The sequence below is a fragment of the Salmo salar genome, chromosome 02, assembly GCF_965601325.2.
Source record: "Salmo salar chromosome 02, fSalSal1, whole genome shotgun sequence".
NCBI lineage: Eukaryota > Metazoa > Chordata > Actinopteri > Salmoniformes > Salmonidae > Salmo > Salmo salar.
Genome location: NC_138292.1, coordinates 49,606,493 through 49,616,710, shown reverse-complemented (window position 1 = coordinate 49,616,710; position 10,218 = coordinate 49,606,493). Strand labels below are relative to the sequence as shown.

The window sequence follows — 10,218 nt, the reverse complement described above, 5'->3', positions numbered from 1 at the left end:
CTTTGTGATTATGGGATATTGTGTATAGATGGGTGAGAAAAAAATCATATTTAATCAATTTTGAATTCAGCCTGTAAAACAAACACATAAGTTAAGGGGTATGACTACTTTCTGAAGGGACTGTAGATCAGAGGTCCCTCTGAAGATCCATTATGACCTCCTGTATATGACTGAAATACATTATTGATAAGTGTTCACAATGGAGGAACAAGATGAGGGGCAGTCAGAATCATGACATACCCTGTCCATCTACAAGCAATGACTGAAATGAGAATATTACAGGTAAACTTTTCACATGTACAATTGTAGTGTAGAAAATTATTTGTACTGTAAATATGACTCACAGATGTAATTATCTTCAATAGCCTCAGTGTCTTTAGGGCCTGCAGTCTTACATTAAAACAAGAAATGACAACTCTTAAAGCCACAAAGTGACACATAGTGTAAATAAGGAACATTTTCCAACTCAAGGACAGATACAGTTGAAGTCGGAAGTTTACATAAACCTTAGCCAAATACATTTCAACTGAGTTTTTCACAATTCCTGACATTTAATCCTAGTAAAAAGTCCCTGTCTTAAGTCAGTTAGGATCACCACTTTATTTTAAGAATGTGAAATGTCAGAATAATAGTGGAGAAAATTATTTATTTCAGATTTTATTTCTTTCATCACATTCCCAGTGGGTCAGTAATTGACATACACTCAATTCGTTTTTGGTAGCATTGCCTTTAAATTGTTTAACTTGGGTCAAACGTTTCGGGTAGCCTTCCACAAGCTTCCCACAATAAGTTGGATGAATTTTGGCCCATTCCTCCTGACAGAGCTGGTGTAACTGAGTCAGGTTTCTAGGCCTCCTTGCTCGCACATGCTTTTTCAGTTTTGCCGACAAATTTACCTGAGGATTGAGTTCACGGCTTTGTGATCACCACTCCAATAACTTGACTTTGTTGTTCTTAAGCCATTTTGCCACAACTTTGAAAGTGTGCTTGGGGTCATTGGAAGACCCATTTGCGACCAAGCTTTAACTTCCTGACTGATGTCTTGAGATGTTGCTTCAATATATCCACATAATTTTCCTCCCTCATGATGCCATCTATTTTGTGAAGTGCACCAATCCCTCCTGCAGCAAAGCACCCCCACAACATGATGCTGCCACCCCCGTGCTTCACGGTTGGGATGGTGTTCTTCGGCTTGCAAGCCTCCCCCTTTTTCCTCCAAACATAACGATGGTCATTATGGCCAAACAGTTCTATTTTTGTTTCATCAGACCAGATGACATTTCTCCAAAAATACGTTATTTGTCCCCATGTGCAGTTGCAAACCGTAGTCTGGCTTTTTTATGGCGGTTTTGGAGCAGTGGCTTCTTCCTTGCTGAGCGACCTTTCAGGTTATGTTGATATAGGACTGATTTTACTGTGGATATAGATACATTTGTACCTGTTTCCTCCAGCATCTTCACAAGGTCCTTTGCTGATGTTCTGGGATTGATTTGCGATTGAAGTACATTCATCTCTAGAAGACAGAATGCGTCTCCTTCCTGAGCAGTATTTTCATTTTTTAATTTAACCTTTATTGAACTAGGCAAGTCACTTAAGAACAAATTCTTATTTTCAATGACAGCCTTGGAACAGTGGGTTAACTGTCTTGTTTAGGGGCAGAACGACAGATTTGTAGCTTGTCAGCTCAGGGATTCAATCTTGCAACCTTTTGGTTACTAGTCCAACGCTCTAACCACTAGGCTACGCTGCCGCCCCATGGCTGCATGGTCCCATGGTGTTTTTACTTGCAAACTACTGTTTGTATAGATGAACGTGGTACCTTCAGGCGTTTGGAAATTGCTCCCAAGGATGAACCAGACTTGTGGAGGTCTACCATTTTTTGTCTGAGGTCTTGGCTGATTTCTTTTGATTTCCCCATGATGTCAGGCAAAGAGGCAGTGAGTTTGAAGGTAGACCTTGTAATCCATCCACAGGTACATATCCGATTGACTCAAATTATGTCAATTAGCCTATCAGAAGCTTCTAAAGCCATGACATCATTTTCTGGAATTTTTCAAGCTGTTTAAAGGCTCAGTCAACTTAGTGTATGTAAACTTCTGACCCACTGGAATTATGATATAGTGAATTATAAGTGAAATAATCTGTCTGTAAACAATTGTTGGAAACATTACTTGCGTCATGCACAAAGTAGATGTCCTAACCGACTTGCCAAAACTATAGTTTGTTAACAACTCATTTGTGGAGTGGTTAAAAACAAGTTTTAATGACAGCAACCTAAGTGTATGTAAACTTCCGACTTCAACTGTATATTGATGTAGGCTAGACTATGTCATATTTAATTTATGTTTTTAATATAATCTATAACAAATATTCCAATCGTTTTATTTAGTGTAGCCTCTGATAGGTTTACTTCAGTCTCTATAATCCCCGCCCCTTCCGAAATTCAGTGCAGCATTACAGTTTTTGGTGGACTGGGGGCGGCAGTGCGGATTCTCCCAGTCATTCCCAGCTCTTGTTGCCCAGCCTCTCGTTTGCCCGTTGCGGACTCTCAAGGCGGTGAAGTTTGTTCCTTATTATTTGATTGGTAAGTCAAATAAATGTGTTGTTTCAAACAGACGAGTTTATCTCATCACATTGCCAGTTATAATGTAATCAGGGCCGAGGTTAGACAATCTCCGTCCCACCGATTGGCTACAAAGCAAATAGGTTACCTAAATTTACTGTGAGGTGATGGAAAATTGTGAAATTAAGCAAATATGAAATCGTGTATCACGTATATAGACATACGATTGAAAATATGTTTTGTCGGTCTTTGTTTTTTGTTATAGGCCTATGCTATTAAAATCATTAGACATGTTGATGTTGTAGACCTACTGCTCATATCAGAAATATCTTTATCTAAAGGCCTATTTTATACATTATGCGCAATTTGGATTATATTTAATTTGTATAGTGTCTGATATCGATTTCCATGCTCTTCTGTGACTTCCATTATGGGTGGAATAACCGTACAGTAGAATGGATGCAAACAGGCGTGGTCGTGCGGATCTGTGGCGCTGCGCGGAAGGTAGCCCATGGTGATGCTGCGAGTGGAATGATATAGCTGGTTTGTTTATTCTGTACAGTTCAAAAGACAGGCTAACTGTGGCAGGACGTGTGAGTCAGGACGTGTGAGTTAGGTTGTGAACAATAACAAAAAATCCACTATTTTATGGTCCTTGTTTTACGTGGTGCATAGTTATTAATGATTTTGGATGATAGATATAGACAACATTAATCCTTTTAGGTGAAGTGTATCGGTAGTTGAAATGGCCGCTGTTGGCTAATGTTCATTGGCAGCTAAAATCTGTCATTGCTTGATGCGATGATGATAGAGTAACTAGCAGTACGCAAGTGTTCGGCTCCTCCTAAAAACATAACTTCAAAGACATGAAGCATCACCTACATGGTTTTCTTTAGTATGTGCTAATGACCAAATACTTTACATGTATCTCATCAACATGTTTGTGTCTCCAATATAGTTTTTATTTGGTGGACTGTAAATCTTTGCGGTTGACGCTACATGCGGCCTTCTTGTCGTGATGCAGAGGACTCTTCAGCATAAAACCAGTCCAGTTTTGCAGCACTAATGCGACCTGGTCGAGTCGAGTCCTCAATGTCCTAGTCACAGAAGGACTCAAACAACATTTAAAATGCGAGCAATGAGGGAGATGAGTAAGTTAAACAAAGCGATTCTGCTGAGCCAAATACTGGGTTCTATGGTAGTGAAGCTATAGGCCGAAGTTACTGCAAGCATCTATTTTTCAAGCAACCAGTCCAATGAATGAAGTCAATAACTTCCTAGTTCCAGTGGTGGCATGTTAACTTACCTGGTAGGCCTATCTATCCTACCTAACAAAAGTTATGTCAGCCACAGTGGGAACTGAAGTTGTGAAATATCCATTGCAAAAAACAAAGGAACACATGCACGGTTAAAGGTGGCATAGGATTTAAAATATTTTTAATAACTCTAAGACCTGCAATTTATTTACACTGTGGGTATTCTATGGGACTAGATATTACTGAATCAATACTTTTTCTAAACAACAGTGAGTGATATGTTTGGTTCAAGTTATTTGGCGTTTTAATGGTTCTCCGGAAGTGTGTTTGATCAGGCTTTCTATGGCATAGTGGCATTTAAGTTTGGCACCCTGGTACATTTTCCTATTAGGTTTTACTTGATGGATCAGGCTCTTTTCTTAAGACCATTTGCTGTATGCAGACCTAGTGTCTGCCTTCCCCTCTCAGCCTTGTCTGAAAGGGTGGGGTCCCTTTTAGAGGTCGACCGATTATGATTTTTCAACGCCGATACCGATTATTGGATGACCAAAGAGCCGATACCGATTAATCGCCCGATTTTTTTTTTTTTAATGTATTTATTTATTTGTAATAATGACAATTACAACAATACTGAATGAACACTTATTTTAACTTAATATAATACATAAATAAAATCAATTTAGCCTCAAATAAATAATGAAACATGTTCAATTTGATTTAAATAATGCAAAAACAAAGTGTTGGAGAAGAAAGTAAAAGTGCAGTATGCGCCATGTAAAAAAGCTAACGTTTAAGTTCCTTGCTCAGAACATGAGAACATATGAAAGCTGGTGGTTCCTTTTAACATGAGTCTTCAATATTCCCAGGTAAGATGTTTTAGGTTGTAGATATTATAGGAATTATAGGACTATTTCTCTCTATACGATTTGTATTTCATATACCTTTGACTATTGGATGTTCTTATAGGCACTTTAGTCTTGCCAGTGTAACAGTATAGCTTCCGTCCCTCTCCTCACTCCTACCTGAGTTTGAACCAGGAACACATCGACAACAGCCACCCTCGAAGCAGCGTTACCCACGTAGAGGAAGGGGAAACAACTACTCCAAGTCTCAGAGCGAGTGACGTTTGAAACGCTATTAGCGCGCACCCGGCTAACTAGCTAGCCATTTCACATCGGTTACACCAGCCTAATCTCGGGAGTTGACAGGCTTGAAGTCATAAACAGCGCAATGCTTCAATCATTGTGCAGAGCTGCTGGCAAAACGCACGAAAGTGCTATTTTGAATGAATGCTTACGAGCCTGCTGCTGCCTACCACCGCTCAGTCAGACTGCTCTATCAAATCATAGACTTAATTATACCATAATAACACACAGAAATACGAGCCTTAGGTCATTAATATGGTCGAATCCGGAAACTATCATCTCAAAAACAAAATGTTATTCCTGTTACATTGCACAACCTTCAATGTTATGTCATAATTACGTAAAATTCAGGCAAATTAGTTTGCAACGAGCCAGGCGACCCAAACTGTTGCATATACACTGACTCTGCGTGCAATGAATGCAAAATGACACAATTTCACCTGGTTAATATTGCCTGCTAACCTGGATTTCTTTTAGCTAAATATGCAGGTTTAAAAATATATACTTGTGTATTGAATTTACGAAAGGCATTGATGTTTATGGTTGGAGCAACGTGTACCTAAGCGATTATATGCAACGCAGGACAGGCTAGATAAACTAGTAATATCATCAACCATGTGTAGTTAACTAGTGATTATGATTGATTGATTGTTTTTTATAAGATAAGTTTAATGCTAGCTAGCAACTTACCTTAGCTTCTTACTGCATTCGCGTAACCTGGTGGAGTGCAATGTAAAGCAGGTGGTTAGAGCGTTGGACTAGTTAACCGTAAGGTTGCAAGATTGAATCCCTGAGCTGACAAGGTACAAATCTGTCGTTCTGCCCCTGAACAAGGCAGTTAATCCACCGTTCCTAGGCCGTTATTGAAAATAAGAATGTGTTGTTAACTGACTTGCCGAGTTAAATAAAGGTCTAAAAAAAAAAAAAACGGCCAAATCGGTGTCCAAAAATACAGATTTCCGATTGTTATGAAAACTTGAAATCGGCCCTAATTAATCGGCCATTCCGATTAATCGCTCGACCTCTAGTCCCTTTGCAATGGGAAAAACTTCAGTGTGTGAATGCAGAAAGACGCAAGCACGCACACACACACACACAACCTATCCATCTGTCTAACATCACACATATGCACAAATGCACAGACAAAATATTATATCATATTTGGTTTCCAAATTATGTGTTCAAAGCCTTAAATTACAAAAGATGATATCCTGGCATATCCACAACTGACATACATGTATTTTCCAGTATCTGTAGGTTGTTATTTTTGTCTTTGTTTTTCTCAATTTGAGTCTCCGTGCAGTTACACCAACCTTGTTGCATTAACAGCCTTTGAGCGCATGACTGCATTAGCCTCTCATGTCAATTGAGTTCACTGTGTAGCAGGTGCATAAAACCAAGGTAGCCCTTTCAATGAGTATCATCTGTTCAGGGAGCAGTGGAACAGTTATTTATATGTGCACTGATGGTTTCACAATAAATAAATCAGTTGTGTTAAGGAGAGATTATTTTCAGAATTCTGCCTTGAATTGAATTTCTCTGACCTTCAGGCTCCATTTTCCCTAAACTCATCTTACATTATCTGCTCATCCAGTCAAATGACTGATAAAACAGTCATGCTCAAACTGCACAGATACTGTGCCCCTTCCACTATAAGCAACCAGACATTTTATCCACTGGCCCTTTTAACTCCAAACTGCTTTTAAAATCTATTTGTTTGAGAAAGATATCTCATATTTTATAAGTCCGGTCTGAGAGGCATCTTAAGAATCAATTATTAAAAAGACAATGAATGTCATCACATAAACTGATACCTGGTGTGTTTGGGGCTGGTATTTGAAATGGACACAACAGCATGTGTTATAGTGAAACAGGTGGTGGAGAGGGTGGCATCCTGTTTTCTATCAGGGCAGGCGATGGTCAGTAAAAGAGGAGGGGAATGAGGGAGTGGGGGGTGGGAGGGTGGAAGGGTGGGGAACAGCTGCCACCACTGGGGTGACAGGTGAGGACTTCACGGCCTCGCTGTGTGTGTGCATGTTATCATGCGTGTGTGCGCGTGTGGCTGGTAGCCTAGCGGTTAAGAGCATTGGGCCAGTAACCGAAAGATCGCTGGTTTGAATCTCTGAGCCGACTAGGTGAAAAATCGGCCAAAGTGCCCTTGAGCATAATTGCTCTGGATATGAGTGTTGACTAAAATGTAAATGTGCAAAAAATAATGGTTTGGGTGATGGTATGTACATTGTTTTGGGAGTGGTCAGCCAACTTGGACATGTTAGGGCCATCTCCCCTTCAGTAGGACCATCAAACATCTCAGCCATTGCAAGCAAGTTTCCACAGCTGTGTCTTTTAGACTAAAAGGAATTGAAGCTCTTGTTTTAGGGACCAAAGTCTGAGAATGCCTAGAGACTGAGCCATTTGTCTTGCAGCCTCCCCAGTGCCCTTTTTCTGTCTAAAATACTATGCCATTTAAACTGATAGAATACATTTTTTATTTTTATTTCACCTTTATTTAACCAGGTAAGCTAGTTGAGAACAAGTTCTCATTTACAACTGCGACCTGGCCAAGATAAAGCAAAGCAGTGTGACACAAACAACAACAGAGTTACACATGGAATAAACAAGCGTACAGTCAATAACACAAGACAAAAAAAGAAAGTCTATATACAGTGTGTGCAAATGGTGTGAGGAGGTAAGGCAATAAATAGGCCATAGTAGGGAAGTAATTACAGTTTGGCAAATTAACACTGGAGTGATAGATGAGCAGATGTGATACTTGATGTGCAAGTAGAAATACTGGGGTGCAAAAGTCCAGAAAAGTAAATAAAAACAATATGGGGATGAGGTAGGTAGATTGGGTGGGCTATTTACAGATGGGCTATGTACAGCTGCAGCGATCGGTTTGCTGCTCGGATAGCTGATGTTTAAAGTAAGTGGGGGAAATATAAGTCTCCAGCTTCAGCGATTTTTGCAATTCGTTCCAGTCATTGGCAGCAGAGAACTGGAAGGAAAGGCGGCCAAAGGAGGTGTTGGCTTTGGGGATGACCAGTGAGATATACCTGCTGGAGCGTGTGCTACGGGTGGGTGTTGTTATCGTGACCAGTGAGCTGAGATAAGGCGGAGCTTTACCTAGCATAGACTTATAGATTACCTGGAGCCAGTGGGTCTAGCGACGACTATGTAGCGAAGGCCAGCCGACTAGAGCATACAGGTCGCAGTGGTGGGTGGTATAAGGGGATTTGGTGACAAAACGGATGGCACTGTGATAGACTGCATCCAGTTTGCTGAGTAGACTATTGGAAGCTATTTTGTAAATGACATCGCCGAAGTCAAGGATCGGTAGGATAGTCAGTTTTACGAGGGTATGTTTGGCGGCGTGAGTGAAGGAGGCTTTGTTGCGAAATAGGAAGCCGATTCTATATTTAATTTTGGATTGGAGATGTTTAATATGAGTCTGGAAGGATAGTTTACAGTCTAACCAGACCCTTAGGGATTTATAGTTGTCCACATATTCTAAGTCAGAACCGTCCAGAGTAGTGATGCTAGTCGGGCGGGCGCGGGCAGCAAACGGTTGAAAAGCATGCATTTGGTTTTACTAGCGTTTAAGAGCAGTTGGAGGCCATGGAAGGAGTGTTGTATGGCACTGAAGCTCGTTTGGAGGTTAGTTAAAACAGTGTCCAAAGAAGGGCCAGATGTATACAGAATGGTGTCGTCTGCGTAGAGGTGAATCAGGGAATCATCCACAGCAAGAGCAACATCGTTGATATATACAGAGAAAAGAGTCAGCCCGAGAATTGAACCCTGTGGTACCCCCATAGAGACTGCCAGAGGTCCGGACAACAGGCCCTCCGATTTGACACACTGAACTCTGTCTGAGAAGTAGTTGGTGAACCAGGTGAGGCAGTCATTTGAGAAACCAAGGCTGTTGAGTCTGCCGATAAGCATACAGTGATTGACAGAGTCGAAAGCCTTGGCCAGGTCAATGAAGACGGCTGCACAGTACTGTCTTTTATCGATGGCGGTTATGATATCGTTTAGTACCTTGAGCGTGGCTGAGGTGCACCTGTGACCAGCTCGGAAACCGGATTGCACAGCGGAGAATTCGAAATGATCAGTGATCTGTTTATTGACTTGGCTTTCGAAGACTTTAGAAAGGCAGGGCAGGATGGATATAGGTCTATAACAGTTTGGGTCTAGAGTGTTACCCCCTTTGAAATGGGTAGTAATAGTTTAGTCATTTTCATTGTGTTATTCAGTTCCATCTTTTCATCCATTAGGTGATACTATGAGTATTTAGGAATCAACAGTAGATCAAGGAAAATAGAACATATCATACGCCAATGTTTGGACTGGGGTATGTTTGGCATAACTGAAGCCAAATAGCTGAAAGCATACTGTACTCTCTGTTATCTAAGCCCAAACAGAACTAGCGGAAATGGCAAAGACCCCTTGGGAGTGGGCGAGAACCATGTGCAGCAGCAGTAGCCCATAATAGTTTTAGTCTTTCCCAATTCTCCTCCCCAGGATACTTGATACACATTTGTTTCCATGATTTCCCCCTAAGTGCCCTAATTCAATATCTGTTCTGTGAGGTAGAAGCACAGCAAAGACTGTGTTGGGTTGATGTTTTGTCCTTCCTAATCTTGGTTGGGGCCTATAGCACCTTAAAAGCATTAGTACTACGTATTGTTTTTGGTGATGAGTTACACAGCGACAAGCTTTTCTTGCATTGCTGATACAGGCTCCCAGTTGTATTTTATTCAGATCATTTACTGTTTTGACACATTTGCCATTTGCACAGCTGGCTTAGAACCAAGAGAACTAAAGGAATTCAGATGGAGTATCCTGCCCAAGGGTGCACAGCTGAGCTGCACACCGAGATTTCACTCCTCTGACTGACCCTGCAGTAAGAAGTTGTCTTGAATGTTGGCTGTATGATTAATATACATAATGATATAATATAATCGATCAATCTCATTTGGTAGCAGTGCTCGTCCAGAACCAAATAGTTAATGATGCGTCTAACTCTCGTTCAACTTTAGCTAATTTGCAATGGATTGTCAAGGCATTCAAAATGTAGTTTTGCAGCTTTCATTTGGGCTACAGCTGTAATGACATTATGCCGTCCTTTGTTTGTTGTCTGTGGTCTAGCTCTTGTCCAACGGCGTTAGTGCACATCCTAAAAGCACTAACACCCTGGACCAGAGCTATCCATGGTCTATCACTCTTGCCTGGAGGGGAAAGTTGTTGAAGAGTC

General features: G+C 40.9%; 1 protein-coding gene across 2 annotated transcripts in view; it reads left to right on the top strand.

Moving 5' to 3' along the window:
- The first annotated feature begins 2,463 nt into the window (after positions 1-2,463).
- LOC106584953 (spectrin beta chain, non-erythrocytic 1) overlaps positions 2,464-10,218 on the top strand; it is a 136,372-nt gene continuing 128,617 nt past the window's right edge. For both annotated transcript variants that reach the window (XM_014170641.3, XM_014170652.3), the window contains exon 1: positions 2,464-2,584. The gene's annotated coding sequence lies outside the window, so the exon portion shown is untranslated. The remainder of the gene's footprint in view (positions 2,585-10,218) is intronic.